The following is an 11,813-nucleotide window of genomic DNA, read 5'->3' on the forward strand; positions in this document are numbered from 1 at the left end:
CCACCTCTCTCCCTCTTTCTCCCTCTCTCTCCCTCCATCTCACTCTCTAACACTCTCTCTCTTCCTCTCTCACTCTCCCTCCTTCTCTCCTTCTACTTCTCCCTCTCTCTCTAACACACTCTCCCTCTCCTCCATCTCCTCCTTCTCCTTCTCTCTCCCCCCCCCCTTAAACTCTCTCTTTACTAATAAATGCTCATCACTCTGGTAATAAGCCCCCAGATCAGTTTTTACTTATAACACTATGGAAGGCACGAGAAAGCAGAGAATGTGTTCCAGAGATTTCGGGGACTCAGGATGCAGCCCAGGTGACCTATCCTCAGAGAAGGCTGAGCTGATCTCAGATCATTTACTTATTGATCCTATTTGCCAGGAACTGCTTTTGTCTGGTAACTGCCTCAGTCCTGGTTCTCTGCCTCCTGACTCAGCTCCACATTCAGCCAGCCTGTGATAGGGGAACTACAGAATCCAGCTCTGGGGCGCTTCATCACTGTTCTGGCCTCATTCCAAGGCATTCGCTGACCTTGGAAGATTAGGGGGAGCCCCAGGGGGTCAACTCTAGTCTTTCTAAACCCCCATCCATCTCAGAGATGTCTGGGTTGCTGCCCAAAGTCGGGGGCCCTGACTTTGCACTGGACTCACACAAGAATCTCTTCTTAGTCTGAGGAGAGGAGGAGGGCTGGGGCATTGCAGGCCCCTTATTACTGATTATTCCAGTCAGTCACAGTGTCCCTGATTATCCCAGCTCTATCACCAATGGTGACCCTCCATCCTATGAGAGACATCATTTAGCCTGCTTGTTCTCTGTTCTTTGCTCCTCCAAACCTAACAAAGAGATCTAGCCTTCTGCTTAGGGTTTGGACCATTAATAGAGGGAAGTCCCTGAGCCCTTTTATTGACAGGCTGCATTCCCTGCTTGTCTTCCTTGGAATCCTGCCTCAGTTTACCCTTGGGTTAAATGTTACTCCCAACACTTGCAAACATGAGCTTCACCATGTTGGACAGAACAGATGTTCATGAATGAAGAGGAGTCAGCTCCACACTTTAGTCCACATAAATTTCTCTAGTGAAACCTCACAGAACTGGCTTCAAATTGAACAGAATTCTTAGAGTATCAAATTCAAAATATAATCCAGGAGAAAAAAATATAATTTGGCTCCTCATGCCACAAGGAAGAGGGTATCTGACAGGGCTGGATAAAATCATAACAAAATTCATTTGTGGGGGGAAAAAAAGCAACCATGTAAAGGAAAATGATGAAAAGAAGCCAGGATAAGTGGGGAACAGCACTGCCCAGAGCTCAGACCAGATCACAAGTCAGCAGTTATCCTAAACCTGGGGTACTGGTAAGAGAAGGAGATAAAGCAATTGAAAAGACTAAAGAAAATACATCCTGTCAAGGAGCAAACAAGAAATTTGGGAGAAAATTCCTTATTTGGTTAAAAACTGCTAAGAAAATTGGAATGTAGCCTGGAAGGAAATGAGGCTCATAGCATAAGCCTACACCATACTCTGCCAGACATGGTTTAAGGAAATGTGAGCTAAATATTAAAGATTACACTATAAGAAGGGAGGAGAGACATCTCATACACATATCACAGCTATGGGGAGATGTATATAGGATGATATTTTATTTTCTCCACAATTACAGGTAAAAAAATGTCTAACATTCATTGTTTTTTAATTGAGTTCCAAATAGTCTCCCTCCCTCCATTCCTGGTCCCTGAGAGAGCAAGCAATCTGATCTAGACTTTAACTGAGCAACCATGTAAAATATTTTTCTTTATTTTTCATTTTGTGGAAGAAATCTCAAACCAAAGAAAATGAAAGTAAGGAAAAAAGGCAAATATGTTTTGGTCTGAATTCAAAATCCATCAATTCTTTCTCTAGAAGCAGATGGTTTTTCTCCTCATGAGTCCTTTGGGATTTTCTTAAAACACTGAATTGCTGAGACCAGCTGAGTCATTCACAGCTTCTGACCACATAGTGTTACTGTTATCCTATAAAATGTTCTTCTGCTTCTGCTCATACTTTGCATAAGTTCATGGAAGTCTTCCCAGGATTCTCTGAAATGATCCTGCCAGTTAATCCTCATAGCCCAACAGGGTTACAGTATAATCACATGCCAAAACTTGTTCAGCCATTCCCTAATTAATGAATGTCTCTCCATTTCCAATTCTCTGCTACCACAAAAAGATCTGCTATATAAATATCTTTGTATAACTAGGTTCTTTTCCCCTGTTGGGGATCTCTGGGATACAGGCCTAGATCAAAGGGTATGCACAGTTTGAAAGCCTTTTGGGCAGAGTTCCAAATGGTCCCCCAAATGGTCAATCAATGGATGACAACTCCACCAACAATGCACAAGTATTCCAGTTTTCACACATCTCCGAAGTGATCACTTTCTTTTTCTGGCACAATGGCCAAATTGACAGGTGTGCGAGGGTGCCTCAGAGGTGTTTTACTTTGCTTTTGCTTTTCCTTTGTTTGAGATCAAGATTACTTTCCCTGCCTTTTTTTTCTACTTCAGCTAAAGTATAATAGATTCTGCTGAATCCCTTAAGTTTTCTTTTTCATGTCTACTTTTTTCATACTTCTTCTGAATCTTCTAATTGAACATAAATTTTCTATTCATCTCTGCTCATATCATCAAGAATGCTTGAAAGTGATTAAATATTTATGTCATTAAATAACCATTTTCCCCTGAAAGATTATACTCAGTTTTGTTGGGTAAGTGATTCTAGATTGTAACCCTAGATCCTTTGCCTTCCAGAATATCATAGTCCCAACCCTTTGATCCTTTATGCAGAAGCTACTAAGTTCTGTGTAATCCTCATTATGGATACATGATATTTAAATTGTTTCTTTATGGCTACTTACAGTACTTTCTCCATGGCCAGGGAACTCTGGAATTTGATTACTATTTCTGGAAGTTTCATTTTGGGTACTCTTTCAGAAGATGATCAGTTCATTCTTTCCATTTCTATTTTACCACCCAGTTTTAGAATATTGGGAGTTTGTCTTGATAATTTCTTGTAATGTGATTTTCAGGGTTTTTTGAATCATCCTTTTCAGGTAGTCCATTGATTCTTAGATTATCTCTTCTGGGTCTGTTTTCCATGTCAGTTTTTTTCTAATGAGATGTTTTGCATTTTCTTCTGTCATTCTTTGTATTTTTTACTGTTTTTAATGTTTTTTTCACTTTCATATGCCCAAGTCTAATTTTTAGGGATTTATAGATTTTATACCTTTTTTCCCTTTAGACCAGTTCAATTGTATAAAGCAGTGATGGGCAAACTTTTTAAGAGGAAGCCAAAGGAAAGGAAATGCTCATCTGTCAGTATGTTTCTAAGGCAACTCTTTCAAAGTTTCATTATATTGGGGCAGCTGGGTAGCTCAGTGGATTGAGAGCCAGGCCTAGAGACAGGAGGTCCTAGGTTCAAATCTGGCCTCAGACACTTCCCAGCTGTGTGACCCTGGGCAAGTCACTTGACCCCCATTGCCTACCCTTACCAATCTTCCACCTATAAGTCAATACACAGAAGTTAAGGGTTTAAAATTAAAAAAAAAAGTTTCATTATATTGTATCCTACTCATTGTATTCGTCAGATTAGGAATAATGTCTGCAGGAGGGATAGAACATTTCAGAGGGCTGCATCTGGCCCACAGGCTGTAGTTTGCACATCACTGGCATAAAGTATTGCTTTCTTCATTCATTTTTGTATAACTTTTCCTATTTTTATACTTCCTTTCCCAAGCCATTTATACTTTTTTCATGATTCTCTTGCATCATTCTCATTTCTTTCCCCAATTTTTCTTCTACCTCTTTTATTGGATTTCAAAGATCACTTTTATTCCTCCATGAGTTCTTTTTAGACTGTCACCATCCACATTTCCCTTTGAGGCTTTGTGTCATAGACATTTTTATATAGATGTTCTTGCAGGGGTTTTATTTTAATCTTCCCTGTCACCATAGTAACTTTATATGTTCAGATTTTTTTTCTCTTCATTTTGCTCAATTTTCCATGCTGCTCCTAGCTTGGAGAAGGCACTTCCCCAAGCTCCTTGTGCTGGATCCAGCTTTAGGGGAGGCATGCCTGCACTGATAGGCTACTCACTAGGTCACGGGGATATCTGGCTGGTTTGCTGTGGGGAGATCTGCTGTTGACTTGCCTAAATGCTGCCTACTTCTGATTGCACACTCCAGTCTGCTGCCTAGGTTTGATTGTACTCCCCTCTTACCTCAGAAAGATGGAACTTTCTTGATGACTCTTTACATTGTCTTGGGTTAGAGAATGGCTTTTCTCTCTCTTTTCCTTGGTTCTGATGATCCTGAATTCATTTTAAAGAGTTTGTACAATTCTTTGGAGGTGGATTCAGGAGAACTCAGTGAGTTTCTTCCATATGCTGCCACATTTTCTCCAAAATTAAATCTATTTCAAGAGAACTCATTTCTCAGCTTCCTCTGACATTAGCTCTGGAACTTTGACTGAAATTGTTTCCCCCAGGGGACTTGAGTTTTGTCATTTATAAAATAAGAGCTTTGGCCTAGATGATCTTAAGACTCTTTAGTTATCTGCTGCTAAATATAACTTGAATCATTCTAGGTAAAGCCCCAAGTTGTTCCATGAAAATCTGGTGACAGTCCAAAATTACATTTCATTTTTCTCTATGTAGGATGCAAGGACCAAAGGCTTATAGGATGGGTGTGAATTGACTATCCCATAATATAGACATGGTCACTGAGACCCATTTCCCCATAACTGCTGTGATCTGCCTGTTGCCAGTCTATGTGGAAAAGGCTGGGCTACTTGCTTTCAGAAAGAAATGATATTGTGAGATGGAAAGATGCTGTTCCGGGTTACAGGCATCCCCTGACGTTCTCTGTGAAGAAGAGGCGCTCTTTCATTGACTGCCAGGCCAGAACTGAGAATGGATACAAAAAGTAGGCAGTGGTCAAGGCATTTTCTCTTTTCCACCTGACTGAGAAATGTACCATAATGTGCAGGCCCTCCTTCTCCAAGGCCACCATGTGGCCAGCACCCACAAGCCCCTGTGTTTCATCTTCTTGTATTTGTTCTGCAATGGCTTGAGCTGATGGTGTGTTGAAAATTTGGAGCTTCCCATGGTTGAGAGAGTGAACTGTCATAAATCCAGTCACGGGAGTCCAGAACAGCCATGAGGAGTAAGACCCAAATCCAGCAGGATCAAAGACAGCAATTTCTCCAGAAATGATGCTGAATTTGAAATCTGTTTGGTTGAGCGAATTGTTTTAGAAACTATTTCAAGTTTGGGTCCCCTATAGCTGACCATTGTAAGGGAGAATGTGGCCCCAAGGGTTGGGGTGGGAGAAAAGTTTGGGCTTTAATTGTTCCTATGTAGGGCTCATATGGAGTAGGTGGGATGGCCCTGAGGTGCCCCAGTGGGCTCAGCCAAGAAACAGTTGCAGAGGCAGCCAGCACTCATGAGCTCCCAATGCCTCCTCTGGCCCTGTTTTCATGCCTTCCCAGCTCTGAGGAAGCCCCACCATGATGCACCCATAGCAATGCCACAGCCCCACCTTCCCGAATTTGTGCCTCAAGTCCTGTGAGGCCAAAGAGGACAGACCAAAGGTCATTCTCCCCCAGGGGTGGGTACCTCCATTTCAGAGAGAGCCTGATGCCACCCAGGAAACAGAGATTCATAGTATCTGTACATCACAGGTTGGAAGGGAACTTCCAGGGCAAGTCATTGGATCTAAGGGATAAGATGTCTTGGGGTGTTAAGAGGAATGGAGAGCATTTGCTAGTATGGCTGAGGGACAAGAATACTGGATTTGAGGCAGCTTCGTGGGGCAGAACTGGAGGCAGGAGGATCTGAGTTCAAATCCTTTCTCAGAGAGTAAGTAGTTATGACCCTGGGCATGTCACCTAACCTCTACCATTATCATCAATCAAATGGAGATGATGGTGGGGACAGCATTCACTTCTGAGAGTTGTTGTGATGATAAAATTAAGTCACATACTTTGTAAACACTTTATAAAACTGAAGCAGTAATAAAAAAATATTAGCTATCCATGGTAGAGTTATTATTTCATCATTATTTTTATGATGATGAATGGGATTTGAATCTGAATTCTGCTTGCTGTGTGACTTTGGGTCAATCCTTTCCCCTCCCATTGGTGATGCTTAGTGCCTGTGAGCCCTGGACCAGTTCTTTAGTGCCTCTGGAGCTCTGTTTTATATTCTGTAAAACAAAGGGGACGCACTTGGGAGCTTCAGAGGGCTCTTGTGCTTCTCCATCTGTGATCCCATCATTTCTCTCTGAACTTGGTTCTTGGACTGAAAAATGAAGGTGGGGAGGGGTGGTGGCCAATCCTCAAGGAAGCTTCTGGTTCAGCAATCTGTGATCCCAAGTGGTTTTGCCACACCTGGGTAGCCCCCGAGTTTCATTTTCCCCGCATCATTACTGAAGATGAGGTCCTTTTGTGGAATACTGAAGAAGGCCTGAGCAGGGGCCATGCAAAGCACAGGAGAAAGGGTGATTGTCTTCACGGTCTACACCTGGGCTGACAGGCTCGGGGCTGCTCTCTCTGCTCATCCGTATTTTAATATTTGTCATATGGTATCAGCAGCCCAAGCCTCCAGCATTTGTTGTGGTTGAGGAGGGGGAGAAGGTTTAGGCTGAGAGAAAGGAAAAGATTTGGAGGGCTGGATTCAAGCCATGAGCTGGAGCTTAGAAAGGAGGCCCAGAGGGCAAGAGGAACATTTTCTGGCTTTTTCTTTGCCCTATTTGACAGGGGCAGAGAAGGAGAGCAGAGCAGAAAATGGGTTCAGATCCCTCAGCTAGAAATAATGGGTCATGGTATATTTCTCTACAAACTTGAGAGGATGGACGTTTAGATAAAAACTATTTATTCTGCAGCGAGTTTTGAGTGGCTTCAGAAAGAACAGAAAACATTCCCAGCTCTCACATAGTGACTCATTTAGCTCTTATCTATTTAATGAGCTTGTTCCTCAAGTTTTGAGCTATGTTAACCCAAAGAGGTGGAAAGTCTAGACACTTATTTGGGTCATTCTCTCCAAAGAATTAGCCTTGCGGGGCCTTGCAAAATCACAATCATAGGCTCTGAGTTTGAATCTCAATTTTGCCATTCAGGCGCTGTGTAACCTTAGACAAATCAATCAGTCTCTCTGGGCTATACTTTATTAGAATATGAAAAACTCAAGGGACCAGATGCCTCCAATATTATCTTCTAGCTCAATTATTTTTTTTGGAGGAAGGAGCATGGACTTGGGGATTCCGAACCTTCTCTGCCTGTAGCCTGCGAGTATGTGTTTGGCACAGGAGATGCGTTTTCTCAAAGACCATTGTCTGCTTTTCTAGGATTCTGTAGCAATCCAGGTATACATTAATCTTGATATTATTTTAAGAGTGCTCAAGAATGACTCTTGTATTGCTTATGATTGATTTCTGTAACCTTGAGTCGAATTAAACCTCAACCTTGCCAAATTCCTAGCCCTTCCCTAAGGCTACAGTCTGGAAGACTGCTCAGTTATCTCAGGCTCTTTATTTTACCAAAAAACAAGTAATTAGTATCAAGACCTTAGGCCATATGGATTCCCGATCTAGATGTTTGCTCTATTGCTTTAGGTTCCAAGTCTGTAGCTCATGATGTTTACCTCACATCAGACCACTTGGCTCCCCCCTTCCCCCATGTACGGTTGTAACCCCAATAAAAGTAGCTATATGACAGCTGAGGTAGAAGCTCTTGACCATCAGAGCTTACTCGTTGTCTGTCTACCTTACACCAAAACTTTCTGTGTCTGCGTGTCTTTATTCTCGCCTTATGTTCTCTTTCCATTAGTCCTTAACCCGAGACCCATTTTCATTCAGTCCTTGGTTTCCCTTTCTGAGTGTCCAACCCACTAGGAATCTTTGTGGAGTCAGTGGACGGCTTAAGATTCTTTCTCCAGTCCAACAGGAAGAGGAGATACCCCCAAATGAGAGATGCTTTGCCTTCCTGTAGCAGGTAAAATGCTGGGCCTACACACAAGAAGAAATAGGTTCAAATGGCACCTCTTGACTATGGTTTATCCTCCTTGGTGAACCTTTTCTGGGTTTGTGTGCCCAGAGGGCAAATTCAAGCTATCCCTGAGCCCCAGGATTACCAGAGAGAGTTGAGGGAGAAGGTGCTTGCTCTGGGTAGCTGGACAGAGGGATGGGCATGCAAAAAATGGCCTGGGGCACTGGGAAGAGGGGGAACAGAGAGTGCCGGCTCTGCACACGTGCCACTTCTTCGCCAGTGCTGGTGTAGACACAACCCATCTGAAACTCAGCTTTCTCCATCTGTGCAATGAAGATGGATATACCCTCAGAATTAGCCTGCACAGGGCTGCGGTAAGCTTGGAAGGAGACAAGGGACATAAAACTGCTTTGGAGACCTCGGAGTGCCCTCTAAGACCAGAGGCACGGTCAAGGGTGAATTTTTTCCACGGTGCTTCCCGGGGCTCTAACAAAGTTTTTAAAATTTAAAAACAATTCAAAAATCAATCCGTAGAAGTGATTCCAAGGCAGAAGGTGATGATTGCTTGTAAACGTTAAACTTAAAAAATGGCCACCACGGAAATATGTTTTACACAATTAACATTAAAACCGGATCAGATTGTTGAGCACCTCCAGGAGGGGGAAGGGAGGGAGGGAGGAAGAGCGTTGGGAAGCCACGATGTTAAAACTGCTAAATGTGCTTTTTACATGTAATTGAGGGAAAATCGGATATTTTGAGAAGGTTTTCCCTTTTCTTTTTTTCTTCTTTTCTTCTTTTTGCCTCTATTCAGTTTTCACCCATCGCTTCCAGGTCTGCCGGTGTGGCCAAGCAGAAACCATCTCTTCTCCACTTTTAGTGATGCTCTTCCAATATTTTATGACAGCTGAGACTGAGGAGGAGGCGGAGGCGGGGCTGGCGGGGGCGGGGCTGGCGGGGGCGGAGCCAGCCTCAATTTAGGATGAGGTCAGAGACAAGTTCTCAGTCTGAGCTGGAGCCAGAGGGAGGAGCACAGGAGGAAGGGGGAGAGCAGGCCTGGCCCCAGCCGTGGGCAGCAGCGAGCAGAGGGCAGCAACACAGAAGGGGGTGAGGGCGCCCCGGCAGTTCCTGCTGTCCAGCTCCAGAGGCCGCGGACCATGGCGCGGAGCCCGACGACCACTGAGAGTGGCTGCCTGAAGCCCCCCGCAGGGGCCTCTAGCCGCGATGCAGCGCCTGGAGGAGAGCAGCTGCGGCAGCGGCGAGAAGCTTGTGAGCCCCCGCGGGATCTGAGCCCGAGCCGAGGCCACAGCCCGTGCCTTCAGCAGGGCGGAGCTGGAGGAAGGAGATGCGAGGCAGCAGCTGGGAGGGGAGGAAAGAGGCGGGGAAAGTCCCTCCTCTTCCGGTCCAGGAGTTTGATGGACAGGTGAGCTGTCCAAAGCCTCGGCCCCAGCTTCTAGGAACCCCAGGACTGCAGGCTCGTTCGAGGGGCCACCGCGGGCCCTTCTGGACGGGGGATCTCCAAGCGTCCTTTTCGTGGCCTTGAGGGGCCGGGGAGCCCCACTGGCGGAGGGCGAGGTTTGCAGGCACGCGGGGATTAGAAGGAAAAGCTAGACCCCCTTCCCCACCCAGCACAGACAGACTTACAGAAAAGCACAGACACCCCTCTTCCCCCCCCACCCCACCCCGGGGGTTTCCTCTCCTGTTGGCCTTCTTTGGCAGCGTGCGAGCCTCTGTGGGTCCCTGAGAGACCGCGAGAGCGTGAATATTATTAAAGGGTAAGTTAAGTGACTTACAGGAAGACTAATAAAACTCTGTTAATTGGGGACCTCAACTTTCCTGTCTCCGAACTAGATAAGTCAAACCAAAACTAACCGAGAAAGAAGTGAAGGAGGTGAAGAGACTCTTTAACAAGTTAATAGGAAACACTCGGGAAAAAGCTGAACGGGAAGAGAAAGGAATATTAGGTAGATGGCATCTACCTAAAATAAAATAAAATAAAAGCTTTCATCACTAAAGGCAGAACAACAGAATTGAACAAAATTTGAATTCAATAAAAGACCCTGGAAGCAAAGATAAAAATTTATTTGGAAAATAATCTAATCTTAAAGAATGAACGAATCAAAACAAATCACAGAAACAGTAGATAATTCTGTTAAGGAGAATGATGACAATGAGAAAACAGTATTAAAATTTTTAGAATGGGGGGCAGCTGGGTAGCTCAGTGGATTGAGAGTTGGCCTAGAGACTGACCCAGGTCCTAGATTCCAATCCGGCCTCAGACGCTTCCCAGCTGGGTGACCCTGGGCAGGTCACTTGACCCCCATTGCCCACCCTTACCGCTCTTCCACCAAGGAGCCAATACACAGAAGTAAAGGGTTTAAAAAAATTTTTTTTGTAGAATGTAGCCAAAGTAGTACTTACAGGAAATTTTATATCACTAAATGCTTGTATCAGTAAAATAGAGAAAGAGCCAAATAATGAATTGGACAAGCAAATTAAAAACAAGGAAAAGGAGAAATTAAATTCCCCAATTAACCCCAAATTGAAAATCCTGATAATCAAATCACAAATGAATAAAACAGCAAGTAGGAAAATCATTGAACTGCTCAATAAAACTAGCATTACATTTTGTGGAAAATGAAAACAATGAAATAGATAAACCATGGCTTAATTTCATTTTCATAAAAGGTAGAAGAAAACCAAATGGCCAGTATCAAAAATTAAATGGGTGAATTCACGACTATTGGAGATAAAATTAAAGCAATTATTAGTATTTGAACTAAATACATGTCAGTAAAACTGGAATTCTAAGCGAACTAGATGGATATTTTTAAAAATATATATATAAAAGACCTAGATTATTACCAGAGGAAATGAGTGTTCAGTCTTATCTTAGAAAAAGAAATCAAATAAGCCATAAATTAACTCTGCAAGAAAAAATTTTCAAGACCAGATGGATTCATGAGTGAATTTCTTAGAAATGTTTAAAGAACAATTAAGATCTATGAGATACAAATTATTTGGGAAAATAGATAAAGGAGTCCTACCAAAATTCTTTCATCAAGCTAATATGATGCTGACTCCTATATCAGGAAAAGCAAAAATAGACTAGTAAAACTGTAGTCAAATTTCCTTAATAAATATTGCTGAAATTTTTAAATAAAATAATTGCAGGATTAGAGCAATATGTCACAAAGGCTGAATACTACAAGCAGGTCAGTTAATACCAGGAATGCAGAATTGGTTCAATATTAGGAAAACTCTTAACATAGCTGACTACATCAGTGACAAAAACAAAAAATGACAATAGGATTATCTGAATAAATGCAGAAAAAGATTTTGGCCATCTACAACACTCATTTCTATTTAAAACAGTAGAAAACATAGAGAGAAATGGAACTTTCTTTAAAATGATAAATATATCAGCAAACTTATATGGGGATAAGTTAAAAACTTTCAGGGATGAAGCAAGGGTGACCACTAGCTCCACTACTATTCAATAGTGCACTAGAAATGCAAGGTATAACAATAAAGAAGAAAAAGATTTTGAAGGATTTAGAATAGGTGATAAGGAAATAAGGTAATAAGCTATCACTCTTTGTGGATGTAATGCTCTACTTAGAGAATCCTAGGGAATGAATTAAAAATAGTAGAAATAAGAATATCAGTACAGTTTGAAGATATAAAATAAACCTACATAAATCATCAATATTTCTATATCTTACCAACAAAGTCCCCCAGCAAGAGTTAGAAAGAAAAAATCAATTTTAAATAACTTGTACACATGTTAACCAACCAAGTGAAACCCAGGAA

The sequence above is a fragment of the Gracilinanus agilis genome, chromosome 1 (assembly GCF_016433145.1).
Source record: "Gracilinanus agilis isolate LMUSP501 chromosome 1, AgileGrace, whole genome shotgun sequence".
Classification (NCBI taxonomy): domain Eukaryota; kingdom Metazoa; phylum Chordata; class Mammalia; order Didelphimorphia; family Didelphidae; genus Gracilinanus; species Gracilinanus agilis.